This window comes from Moschus berezovskii, chromosome 14, assembly GCF_049115385.1.
Source record: "Moschus berezovskii isolate FMDL1 chromosome 14, NW_MosBer_1.0, whole genome shotgun sequence".
In the NCBI taxonomy this organism is placed as follows: domain Eukaryota; kingdom Metazoa; phylum Chordata; class Mammalia; order Artiodactyla; family Moschidae; genus Moschus; species Moschus berezovskii.
Window position 1 is genome coordinate 34,097,739 of NC_142473.1, and position 14,410 is coordinate 34,112,148.

Here is a 14,410-nt window from a genome sequence, read left to right on the forward strand (position 1 = left end):
GGGAAGGCGGGGCATCCGGCCGAGCTCGCCCCAATCCAAACATTACCATAAATGCTCAGGCTGCTGCGGGCCGGGGAGGGGCTTGGGCAGGGGACCTTGGGGGCTCTCCGGAAGCCCTGAATCCGGTCTCCAGGCCTTTCCCAGCGAGGGCCGGTAGAGGTGATTCAGTCTCTGCTTTGGGAAACGGAGGGGGGAGCTGAGTTGTGGGTGGGAGTCTGGTGGAGTTTGGGGAGAGAGCCAGATGGCATGGGGAGTCCCTGAGCACTGCCTCCCAGGGGCGCAGTGACCTCTGATGGAGGGGAGGGAAGGATGATCTAGCCAGGATTTCAGCCTCGGGCAGGGCTGGGGGCTCCTATCAGCTGTGATAAAGGATTGTCTTGCTTCTGGTCCTGGGTCTCTGCTCTCTGGCCTCTGAGGACCCAAATGTCTTCCCACTTCTTCCTCCCATCCTAAATTTGGAGAACAGAGCGAGCTGGGGGCAGGGAGGAGGGCGAAGGGCCGGACGCTGGGAGCCTAAATCTCTCCCCCTCGGGGAAGTTCACATCCGCTCCCCAAAATACCACCACCCAGGGGGAGGAGTGTCCCCAGAGAGCTGTTTAAATTTTGACTTTGAGTTATCCCTGAGGAATGGCCAGCTAGTGTACCCTAGAGGAGCCTACAGGAAACCTAGTGATCCCAGATTCTGCTACACCCCTGGAGACACCCAGAGCTATGAACAACCCAGGGGAGCCCCGGAGCAGGGGAGCCTTGTTCCACTGCACTCTGGCAGGGCCTGTGACCCCTTCTGTAGTTGCCGCAGCTGGCCTTGGAGGCTGCCAGAGAGGTGAGGGGAAGGGAATAGCAAGCTGAGGGGAGAGGGACGCTGAACCCTGTCTCCCTGACCCATATCCCAGGGTCCGCGGCCTCAAGGGAACTTGAAAAGTGGAGAGAACACAGGATTTGGAGTCAGAGAAAATCCCCAGACCAGGTCAGACTGGGCCTGCGTTCTCCCTGGCACCTTCCTTTTGTGTCCCAATCACATTGGAAAGAGCTCGTTCAGCTTTGGTCCCCAGTGGGTGAACATGCACACGTGCTCAGTCCCTTCAGGCGTGTCTGACCCTTTGCAACCCCATGGACGGTAGCCCGCCAGGCTCCTCACTCCGTGGGCTTCTCTAGGCAAGAATACTGGAGTGGGTTGCCATGCCCTCCTCCATGGGATTCCTGACCCAGGGATCAAACCACATCTCCTGCCTTGGAGGTGGATTCTTTTACCGACCCAGCCACCATAGAAGCGCTTGTCTCCAACACCCGGCTGTAAACTCCATGAAGGAATTGGTGGCTTTGAGATCTCCCTGCCACTTAATTAACTAATCTTGGGCAAGTGGCCAAACCAGTGACTGTTGAGAAGGGACATGGCAGTGCTCAGAATGAGAGAAGAAGCTACTTATAGCTAATATTTTCACAGGGCTGTACAGCTCAGCCCATGACTTAAGGGTCATTTTCATTGCTAATGTTTATCTTGATCTTTGCAACAAAAAATGAGGAAACTGAAGTGAAAAGAGTTACATGACCTAAAGTTACACAGCCTGTGAGTAATGGAGCTACATTTTTTCAGTGTGGTAAAATACGCATAACCTAAAACTTATCCTTTTAACCACTTTAAGTGTACAAGTCAGTGGCATCAAGCATGCTCTCAATGTTATGCAGTCATCACCACTGTCTAGTTCCAGAACTTTTTGATCACTCCAAGGAACTAAAATTTGAACTAAGATTGATCCAACTCCCAAATCTGGGCCCCATACCTGTGATAAGTTACAGCTGGATTAAGTAAACACATCATGGAAAAGAAAGCAGCAGATTGAATACCAGTGAATTATGTGGTATAAACAGGAAATGCAACAGGGATTCAGAAGAGGGAGCATCTATGCACGGTGCCTGCACTAGCCAGGAAAGCCTTTCTGGAAGTGTGGAGGCTCCAGCAAAAAGTCAAGTTTAGGGAGGGGAGGAATGAAGCTAGATCATTCTAAGCAGAGCAAATGGCACAAACAAGGAAAGGAAGGGTGAGATTGAAGAAAGGGACACACACAGGGACGACTGCTTCTTCTGTATTAAAGAGTTTCAGCATCAACATCTGGCTAGAAGGTCAGGCTGATGTGGGGAGGCTGGCAGACATGAATTGCTGTTTGCATAGCCAGCTCACCACTTTCACTTTCATTGTATGTTTACTTAGAGTGTCTGGAGAAGAGCTTCAGCCACTGCTATCACCTATTGGCACCACCTTTATGCAAACAGCTGGTGCTAAAATAAAGTGTTACACAATTAACTAGAAATTCAAGAGGGTAGAGGGTGCATCCACGTGAGAGGTTGGGCATATGAGGTGGCATAAAGTCATGGGGGAGGAACTTGGATCTTCAGATAGAAGAGGCAGTGGGGAGCTGCTGCAAGTTCTTGAGCAATGATGTGACGAAATTGGAATTGAGGTTTATAAGGCTTTCTCCATCCTCAAGGAAATCATCCCAAAGGAAGCCAGTCCATCCTAAAGGAAATCAGTCCTGAATATTCAGTTGAAGGACTGATGCTGAAGCTAAAACTCCAGTACTTTGGCCACCTGATGCGAAGAAACGACTCATTGGGAAAGACCCTGATGCTGGGAAAGATTGAGGGCAGGAGGAGAAGGGGATGACAGAGGATGAGATGGTTGGATGGCATCACTGACTCGATGGACATGAGTTTGAGTAGGCTCCGGGAGTTGGTGATGGACAGGGAGGCCTGGCGTGCTGCAGTCTATGGGGTTGCAGAGTGTAAGACGACCGAGCGATTGAACTGAACTGAAGGGTTTCTCTATTTCTTCTTGCCTGAGAGCGCCCCCTGGTGCCCCTAATTTAAATTGTTCTCTCATCGCAGCAGCTCATCTCACAGAAAGCAGGATGGGGGGGATGGAAAAACAGAACTGATCATTTGGAGAAGTCAAAGTCTTAGGCTTCATTTCAATTCGTCCTGAGTGATGCCAACACTGCGGTACAAACAGAGGTGACATGTGAACAGAGAGAGTTTGCTTTGAAGGAAAAGGGCATTGTGGCAGCTCCCTTCTCTGTCTCATCATTGAACTAGGATGTCCTATGTCAGATGCTAAGCTTGGGGGTAGAGGATGGGATCATAATTAAGACAAGGTTCATGGGCTTAAAGAGGCTTGTACTCTAGTAAGGGAATGCGTGCTCAGTTGCTTCAGTCATGTCCGACTTTTGGGACCCCATGAACTGTAGCCTGCTAAGCTCCTCTGTTCACAGGATTTTACCAGGCAGGAATACTGGAGTGGGTTGCCATGCCCTCCTCCAGGGGATCTTCCTGACCCAGGGATCAAACCTGCCTCTCTTGCACTGCAGGCAGATTTGTGAATGCTGAGTCACTAGGGAAGCCCTAGTGAGGGGGGCTGACAAGTAAACAATTAGAGTATAATGTGCAAGTACTAGGGTGCACAAATGCATACGAACAGTTACTTAACTCAACCTTAGGTGGCCAAGGAAGGCTTCCTGGAAGAGTTGACACCTAGCTTCATTTTAAGGGATAATGGCAGGTAGCCGGGGTAAATAGGGTATGGTAGCATCCTCTGTGCAGGAGACGACTAGTGGTTGGTTCATATCCTGCAAGAGAGGAATGAATTTAGTGAGGGATGAGGCCAGATTACAGAGGATTTATAGACCCTGATAGGAGAAGGCAATGGCAAGCCACTCCAGTACTCTTGCCTAGAAAATCCCATGGATGGAGGAGCCTGGTAGGCTGCAGTCCGTGGGGTCGCTAAGGGTTGGACACGACTGAGCGTCTTCACTTTCACTTTTCACTTTCATGCATTGGAGAAGGAAATGGTAACCCACTCCAGTGTTCTTGCCTGGAGAATCCCAGGGATGGGGGAGCCTGGTGGGCTTCCGTATATGGGGTCACACAGAGTCGGACACGACTGAAGTGACTTAGCAGCATAGACCCTGATAAATGGTTTAGCACAGCAGGGTGTGTGTAAACGGTTCTGAGCAGGGGAATGCCTGCCAATCGGTTTAGATCCATCTGAGTTCAGACACAGAGGGACAGAACCAAAGGTCTCATTTTTCTTCTTTTTTTTTAACTGATTAATTAGGCTGTGCTAGGTCTTAGTTGCCTCATGTGAGATCTTCGTTGCCAAATGCAGGATCTTTTTTTTTTTTTTAGTTGCAGCATGCAGGATCTTTTTAAAATTGCAGCTTGTGGGATCTAGCTTCCTGACTAGGGATCAGCCCAGGCCTCCTGCATTGGGAGAGTGGATGGAGTCTTAGCCACTGGCCCACCAGGGAAGTTCCCCCAAAAGTTCTGCTTTCTAAGGTCTATTTCCCCTCCCAGATCTGTCCTGTATCCTGGGTGACTGAGGTTGGAAACATCCAGCCACTTCTGGGGAAGCTGCTGCTTACCTGGGTTATACCTTCTATACCTGGGGTATGGCCTTAGTTTAACTTTGAACATGCCAATCCATCTGATCATAAAACTTCACACTAGAATAAAACATAAGCTTGGGAGGAATCTGGTCCTTATGTCACCCACCATGACTGAGGTTTTCTTGGCAGCCTTCTCTCCGTACCACATCTGACTTGACATGGGACACAACACTTTCGAGTGCCCTATCAACAATCCTTGAATTAACTCCACTCAGTGGAGTACCGTGCAGCTGTTAAAAGGATACGGACACTCCCTATATGTTGATATGGAATGATCACTGGAATATAATTTATTTATTCATTTGAGGATCACTGACATTTTTATTAAGGTATGGTTGATGTAGAATATAGTTCTAAATTTAAAAGCTTGATATACAGTGCTATATGTGGAATGCTACCTTTTGTATAAGAATAGATAAATATTTTCATATGATCAACATCTATTTATACTTTCAAATAGAAGTAATTAAAGGACCAAAACCTCCAATACTTGTCTGGCCAGGTCAGATATAAATGACGGTTCACATATTGTATGTCAAACTTTTTGAATTATTTGAAGACTAGCTAACTCTTAAATATGCTCTGCCCTCTTACCTTGACAAATAACCTTTCTAATGACAAAATTAAAATATATGTAATGACACAGCTTTTGTATGACTTAAAGTCAGCAAAATATTCAAGATAATTTAACTTAATTTTCATCGCGCATGCCTGGGTGTCCTCAAGAAGGGCCAACAATGTTTGGATGGATAATAAAGTCATGTGCAACTCATAAGTTATTATATAATATTCCATTAAATAAAATGTTCTTGTCTTCATTTTGGCAAATCCCTAATTACTTTGTATAATAAAAATCTCATAATGCATATTCTATTGCTAGGAATGCCAAGTTAATTTACTTTTCTTGGGTTGTTGTTTTTAGCTGTTTAAAAAATAAATTTCAATTTAGAGAACTGTTGTTCGAAACTGAAATTATTACTAACAATTTTAAAGCAATACTTGGATTCAGAACTGAATCATAAATTTTGCACCTCACATTTAAACATTATAAAGGAGTCACAGATAATAAATATTTTATTCCTGAAAATACTTTTTCATCGTGTCAGCCTTTAAAATAATTTTCAACAGCCTTTAAAGCAATATCGAGATCCATTTGGTGTTTAAATTTTACTGTTTGCAAATTATTCAATGCTGAGCTCTTATTTAAAAAAAATACCAGAGTACTATTTTGTTACATTTCTTAAAATCTCTCTGAAATTGAAGCTGTAATTTGAACTTGTCCAGAAGTTAGTCTCAAGAGAAATTAGTCTGGAGATTATTTGTATGTGAGTCTTTTCCTTTATGCCCTTGCAACATTTTTATTTCCTTGTTTTAGCTTCTCTTTTTATATATTCAACTTTATTTTGAAATAATTGTAAACATTCAGAAAGGTTGCAGAGATAGTATAGACTCCCTGAATACTCTTTAATTAGAATCAAAGATGATTAATGTTTTGCCACAAATTTTGCTTTTTTCTTTTTTGGCCAAGCTACCTGGCTTGGGGGATCTTAGTCCCTCCACCAAGGATTTGAACCCACACTCTCAGCAATGAAAACTCAGAGTCCTAACCACTGCACCACCAGGGAATTCCCCAGATTTTGCTTTTTTATTCTCTCTAAATTAAAATTTATATTAAATTTTAACTAAAATTTTCTATTTGATGTGTGTACCTATGTATAATACCCTTATGGCAGAAAGTGAAGAGGAACTCAAAAGCCTCTTGATGAAAGTAAAAGAGGAGAGTGAAAAGGTTGGCTTGAAGCTCAACATTCAGAAAACAAAGATCATGGCATCTGGTCCCATCACTTCATGGGAAATAGATGGGGAAACAGTGGAAACAGTGTCAGACTTTATTTTCTGGGGCTCCAAAATCACTGCAGATGCTGATTGCAGCCATGAAATTAAAAGACGCTTACTCCTTGGAAGGAAAGTTATGATCAACCTTGATAATATATTAAAAAACAGAGACAATACTTTGCCAACCAAGGTCCGTCTAGTCAAGGCTATGGTTTTTCCCATGGTCATGTATGGATGTGAGAGTTGGACTGTGAAGAAAGCTGATCGCCGAAGAATTGATGCTTTTGAACTGTGGTGTTGGAGAAGACTCTTGAGAGTCCCTTGTACCGCAAGGAGATCCAACCAGTCCATTCTGAGGGAGATCGATCCTGGGTGTTCATTGGAAGGACTGATGCTAAAGCTGAAACTCCAATACTTTGGCCACCTCATGAGACGAGTTGCTCACTGGAAAAGACTCTGATGCTGGGAAGGGTTGGGGGCGGGAGGAGAAGGGGACGACCGAGAATTAGATGGCTGGATGGCATCACCGACTCTGTGGACATGAGTTTGAGTGAACTCCGGGAGTTGGTGATGGATAAGGAGGCCTGGCGTGCTGTGATTCATGGGGTCGCGGAGAGTCGGACATTATTGAGCGACTGAACTGAACTGAACTGAACTGAACCTATGTATAATTATTCTAAATCCTGAAAGTAGATTGCGTACAGTGTGCTCCTAGGTCCCTTTACACTTCGCTAGTTCCTGAGAAGGATATTGTCCCATATAATCACAATACAGTTATCCAATTTAGAAGATTTAAATTGATACAAAACACTAGTCTATAATCCATATTCCAGTTTGACAAGAGTCCCGGACGTCCACGGTGGTGTTGGTCTTTTCCCTCTAGAACAGGATGCAGTCCGGGTTTCTCGACTGTCTTTGGTCTTCAGGTCTCGTTATTTTCCCTGTAATCTGCAACGGTTCCTCAGACGTTGCCTTTGTATTTGTCAATCCGGATTTGTCTGGTGTAATCTTGTGCATGAAGTAGGGTTATGCAACCAGGCTGAGATATTATATAAGTAATACATATGTTAGCATCCTGTAATGGTTCTGGTCTGAACCAATTTTTACCATGATGGTTTTGTTTATTTTGATTTTTTAGAATTTTTGGCTATACCCCATAGCATGTGGGACCTTAGTTCCCCAACCAGGGATTGAACTTGCACCCCCTGCATTAGAAGTGCGGTGTCTTCACCACTGGACCCCTCGGGAAGTCACTATGATGGTTTGAAATGATAATTTTCTCCCGTCAGCCTCCCTCCTTCTGTATCAGTCAGTGTTCCATTGTAAACAAGAGCCCTCCTTTCTCATCTTTTGCTTATTTATGTTCTTTGTAATATATGTGGACTCATGGACGCCTATTTTATTCAGTGGGTTTTATTCCATTTCTGTCCTTATTCATTTTGATGCTGAAATCAACCGAGATGTGGCCACCTTTGATCTGGCTTCTGTATCCTCGGACACAGCCACCCCCAGTCTGCTGGCCCCTGCCCCATAATTTTTGGCGCTGCTTTATTTCTGGCAGAATTTTCAATCTTCCTTCTCTGTCTCAGCCACTATAATCAACTCTTTTCCCCAGGAACCCTGATTCTTTTAGTGTGGAATGGTAGAAACCAACATCTGAGTACCAGGTATGCTTCTTGCTACTAGGGTTTTATTGCTTCTAGGTTCTTTCAGTGGATACATATAATCACATATGTTGTGTATATAATACATCTAAGCTCATATATAGTATATCTAATATATATATTATTATTAGAGAAAGCATGAGTTTATACTGGTAACTTACAATTTTGATCCTGTCTCATGGGGTTCTCTACCTTGTAGTTCCTGTATTCCATATTTATGTCTCCCTTCTTCCAAACGAAGAACTCTGGCTCCCAGCAATATTTCAAAAGTGTCGTACACTACAAAAAGTAAGCCTAGTAAAGTGAGTTCTAGAGGTCGTTACTTCCCCCAGGTTGAGGCTGTTTGGTGTGGTGTTAGTCGTCCAGTCATGTCCGACTCTTTGTGACCCCACGGACTGTAGCCCACCAGGCTCTTCAGCCATGGGATTCTCCAGGCAAGAACACTGGGGTGGATTGCCATTCCCTTCTCCAGAGGACCTTCCTGACCCACGGACAGAACCCGGGTCTCCTGCACTGCAGGCAGATTCTTTACCGTCTGAGACACAGGGTGCACTTCCCCAGCTTGCTATGTGGTTGTATCACTCATGTGAAATTCAGCTGGGTTCATTTGTTTCTGCTTGCATTCAGTTTGGTTTGTTTTTTTCTCATATTTTGATTTAGTTTAATATTTTAAGTGTGTAGGAGATTAACATGCTTCTAAAAGTCAAAATGACGCAAGAGGATTCCCTGGCGGTCCAGTGGTTAAGACTTGGCGCTCTCACTGCTGTGGTCCAAGAACTAAGATTCCACAATCCATACAGGCGGGGCCAAAAACAATTTCCAGTATTTTGCAATTATAAATAATGTGACAATAAATTTTCATTTTGTTGAAAGTGTCTTAACAGTACATTCCTAGAGGTGGATTTCTGGGTCAAAGGGTAAAACCTTAGGTAGGGTTTTTTGTTTGTTTCTTTAATTGTGATAAAAAAAAATTTTTAATTTAACTCCTTTGCCATTTTTAAGCATACAGTTCAGTAGTGGTGAGTGTTGTGCTCTACTCAGTATCTTCAGTCACGTCTGACTCTTTGCGACCCTGTGGACTGCAGCCCACCAGCTCCTCTGTCCAGGGGATTTTCCAGGCAAGAATACTGGAGAGGGTTGCCATGCCCTCCTCGAAGTGATTTTCACAACCCAGGGATCGAACCCGTGTCTCTTATGTCTCCTGCATTGCAGGCAGATTCTTTACAGTCTGAGCCACCAGGGAAGCCTGGGGAATTGCAAATTAAAACAACAGTGAGATGCAATGCACACCTATTGGAATAGCTAAAGTTCAAAAACACAGGCAACATCAAGTACTGGAGAGCATGTGGAACTCTCATTCATTTCTGATGGGAATGCAAAATGGCACTGCCACTTTGGAAAACAGTCTGGAAGTTTATTATAAAATGAAACATACCTTTACTATAAGACCCATTAATCACGCTCCTTGGTATTCACCCAAATAAATTGAAAACTTAGTTCTACACAAAACCTCCACATGGATGTTTATAGAGGATTTATTCATAATTGTCAAAACTTGGACGCAATCATGATGTCCTTTAATAGGAGAATGGATAAACAAACTGGTAGCTGCATCCATACAACGGAATATTATGCCAAGATTAAAAAGAAGTGGGGTATCAAGTCACAAAAAGACATGGAGGAAGCCTGAATGTTTATTGCTAAGAAGATAATTTGAAAAGGCTACATACTGCATGATTCCAGTGATATGACATTCTGGAAAAGGCAAAATGAAGAAGATGGCAAAAAGATCAGTGATGGCCATGAAGTGGGGCTGGAGGGGAGGCAGGAAAGGGCCATCCCTGTGGAGCACAGGCGATTTTTAGGGCAGGGAAAATACCTCGCATGATATTGTAATGGTAGACCATGGTATAATACATCTGTCAAAACCCATAGGATCTACAGCAGATTTCAGGGTTTTTTTTAATATTTATTTTTATTTATATATTTGGCTGTGCTGGGTCTTCGTTGCGGCATGTGGGATCTTTAGTTGTGGCATTTGGAATCTAGCTCCCTGACCAGGTATCAAACTCCACCCCTCTGTATTGGGACCTTGGAGTCTTAGCCACTGGACTACCAGGGAAGTCCCTATAGGATGTACCACATTAAAAGTGAACACTAACGTAAACTATAGACTTCAGTTAGTAATAATAATGTGTTAGTATTAGCTCATTGATTGTGAAAAAACAAAGAAACTAAAACAGTCAAACTTAGGTTTAGATTTGTTAAACTTTTGTCAATATTATTAATATTAAGAAAGTCCCTCTCAAATATCTGTGGGTAGCACACATTCAAGAATAATTTCATTTTCCACTTGGGACCATGTGGAAACTCTTTATTTGAGAGTTTTCTGTTGTTTTGCTTAACTCTTCAAGTTCTTTTAGTATCATTGTGTTAATTAAGTCTACTTGTTTTAGTAGCATTTAGCCAATATTCTCATCACGTGTCCAAGGGTGTTGTAAAGTCAAATGTGATATGTGTTTTCCTAAGATGTTTCATCTTTGGGAAGATCCAGAAAATTCTGTATATAATCTTTTTAATGTTCCAAAGAAAGCCATGATGATCACAATTGAGGTCAGGTCATAGTAACAAATGACTATGTGCCATACATGGCATATGGCATAAAAAATGTTTCTGGATTTTCAGTGAAAAAAATGTTCATCTTTATTGAACTTATAATAAAGTGTCAATTGCATTATCAACTTGTCTTCAACATCCTTTTTTTTTTTTCTGGTTGATGAAAGTTGGCTTTAATTTTCTTTTTTCTTTTTAAAAAAATTTTTTTTTTTATTGGAGGCAAATTACATTAATATATTGGTTGGTTTTGCCATACATTGACACGACCGCCCCGGGTGTTCATGTGTTCCCCTTCTTGAACCCCCCTCCCACCTCCCTCTTCCCCATATCCTCCCTCCAGGTCATCCCCGTGCACCAGCCCCAAGCATCCTGTATCATGCGTCGAACCTGGACTGGTGATTCATTTCACATATGATAATATACATGCTACAATGCCATTCTCCCAAATCATCCCACCTTCACCCTCTCCCACAGAGTCCCAAAGACTGTTCTATACACCTGTGTCTCTTTTGCTGTCTCGTATACAGGGTTAAGGTTACCATCTTTCTAAATTCCATATATATATGCATTAGTATACTGTATTGATGTTTTTCTTTCAGGCTGACTTCACTCTGTATAACAGGTTCCAATTTGATCCACGTCATTAGAACTGACTCAAATGCATTCTTTTTGATGGCTGAAAAATACTCCACTGTGTATATGTACCAAAGTTTTCTTATCCATTCATCTGCAGATGGACATCTAGGTTGCTTCCATGTCCTGGCTATTATAAACAGTGCTGCAGTGAACATTGGAGTACATGTGTTTCTTTCAGTTCTAGTTTCCTCGGTGTATACACTCAGGAGTGCGATTGCTGGATCATATGGCAGTTCTATTTTCAGTTTTTTGAGGAATCTCCACACTGTTCTCCATAGTGGCTGTACTAGTTTGCATTCCCACCAACAGTGTAAGAGGGTTCCCTTCTCTCCACACCCTCTCCAGCATTTATTGCATGTAGACTTTTGGATAGCAGCCATTCTGACTGGTGTGAAATGGTATCTCATTGTGGTTTTGATTTGCATTTCTCTGATTATGAGGGATGTTGAGCATTTTTTCATGTGTTTGTTAGCCATCTTTATGTCTTCTTTGGAGAAATTTCTGTTTAGTTCTTTGGCCCTTTAAATCAATGCCTAAAATAGTAAGTTGCTTTTCTTCAGTCCTTCCCGTAAATCAGAACAGGACTAAAGCCAATAAAATCGTGAACATGTTTCATCTAGACTCATATATAGACAAATTTTAAAAATATGAATTAATATTACAAATGTTCCTCAGCCACTATTGCACAAACTACATTAATTTCTGAGTACTTCTGGAACCACAAATTGGAACAGGAGGAAAAGCAAGAGGATTTGACTAGTTAATTAATGTATTTCTTTTCTTCCCTAAGTGCTTCAGTGGCTGAAATCCTCCCCTGGCACAAACCATAGAACTTTGTGGCATTTGGATACCTCATGTTTCCAGGACATGGGTTATGAGATGTGAACTGCTTCTCTGGGCCTGAACAGTGTTATTACTAGAGCTGATGTTTAGGGTTTGGGTTCTCCTGTACCAGTGCCAAGCCTCAGATGCTAATTGAGAGAGGAAAACAGTTTTCAGTGTGTTTGTGATTTGTGGGGCTTAGGGTGTTACTGGAAGGGAACAGGGTGGAGGGGTCAGGGTGAAAGCTAACTGTGGAGCCCTATACCAAGGTCACAGGACAGAAATCTCTGGAACTGACGGAGCCCTATATCTACTGCTGCCATAAGCCTTCAGACCTAAACCAGCCAGTTCCCTGACCCCATATTAGGTAAAATACCCACCCAATGCATCCTAAAAAGTGAAAGTGTTAGTTGCTCAATGGTGTCTGACTCTTTGTGATCTCATAAACTGTAGCCCGCTAGGCTCCTCTGTCCCTGAAATTCTCCAGGCAAGAATACCAGAGTGGGTGGGTAGCCATTCCCTTCTTCAGGGGATAGATCAAACCTGCATCTCCTACAGGCAGATTCTTTACCATCTGAGCCACCAGGGAAACGCCCATAGCATCTTAACCAATAACTAATGCCACCCTTCTGGTAGGAATTTTCTTGGTCTTGAGGCTATAAAAATTGGCTACTAGCCCTTGAAAGGGGTTGGCTTTCTCTTGAGCCAGCTCTCTGTTCTAACTGCGTCTCCCACTCTAATAAACTTTAGTCTCTTTTCATTATGCCTCATATCTGGAAACTCTTTTCCAACCCACACACAGACCAAGACACAAACCTTTTAGGAATGTACCTTTTCATATAGTTTGACTTTGGGGATCTGGTAAATGATTTGCTTAATTAAAAAGCCAAATTAAATCAAAAAGGAAAAAAATATCAAACTCTTAAGACCATGGCAGTGATATGGATTTTACTGAACACATGATGGGGAGATACAGGGGAGGATTATAGGAGACACAACGCCACAAAGCAAAACTCCTAAATTAGACAGTCTTTCTGGTTTCACCCCATCTCTTCAAGCTTGAACAACCTCTAAAAACCCCCTCTGTTGTCCCAGCTCGTATCTCTCACCTAGCAACACAAAAGCCCTGCACTTAGCACAACAGCAGAAACCAGCTGTTGTTCCAGCAGGCCCCTGGGCAGATGCCTGAGCGTTTTAGATTATACCACTATATCTTCCATGACATAATTCTGCAAGGATAGCGCCTCCAGGCGTTAAGTTTTCTCCAGATCTGGTTTATTTTTTCTCAATCACTGCAACTCACACTCATAAGCAATCTGAACTTCCTCCCTAAAGTCAGTGGCTGTTGGTTCTTTCTTTTTTAAATTTAATTTTATCTATTTAATTAATTATGTATTTATGTATTTCTGGCTGGGTCTTCATTGCTGCGCAGACTTTTCTCTAGTTGCAGAGACTGGGAGCTACTCTCGAGCTGCAGTGCATGGCCTTCTCGTTGCAGTGACTTCTCATACTACACAGCACAGGCTCTAGGGCACATGGGCTTCAGTGCTGCGACTCCCAGACTCTAGAGCTCAGGCTCAATAGTTGTGGCACATGGGCTTAGTTACTCCGTGGCATGTAGGATCTTCCCGGATCAGGGATTGAACCCAAGTCTCTTGTATCGGCAGGCAGATTATCACTGGACTACCAGGGAAGCCTGGTGTAGGTTCTTTTGACCAATACTCTCGAGTCTTCCAGCCTCCAAATAAAAGATGGGGATTTCCCTGATGGTCCAGTGGCTAAGACTCCATTCTCCCAATGGAGACCTGGGTTTGATCCCTTGTCAGGGAACTAGTTCCCACATGCTGCCCCTAAGGCCCAGAGCAGCCAAATAAATAAAAATAAACATTATAAAATATTTTCAAATACAGATGACCCCTGCTTTGGCAACAGTGGGTTTGAACCAGCTGTTATCTGAGACACAGTCCTGGAGGAGAAAGAAATATGATAAAGTCACCAGAGATACAGATTAAGTCCAAACCACAACACTCACCTCAAAGGGAGTGTTTACAACCTCTCAGAACCAAGAAGTGCCTTGGTTTCTCCAAGCAGTCGGGGGTGGGGGTGTCATCCCAGCACTTCATCTGCACTGTGGTCACATGGTACTTTATATTTCTAGCACAGGAATGGAGAACATTTTGCAGTAATTCACCCACAGTAATTTACCCAGAGAATGTTGGCCACAGGTAACCTCTGGCTGTCCACCGCTGGAATGCCAGCAGAGTCAAAGGCTGTGTCTTGTTTAAGTATGTCTCAGATCACAAAGGTGAGGCCTTGGTCCCAGGCTAATGGAAATACTGTCTTAGAGGACCCTGCCAACTTCAACTTCCTCGGTGCAGAAAGCTGGCTGGTAACTAC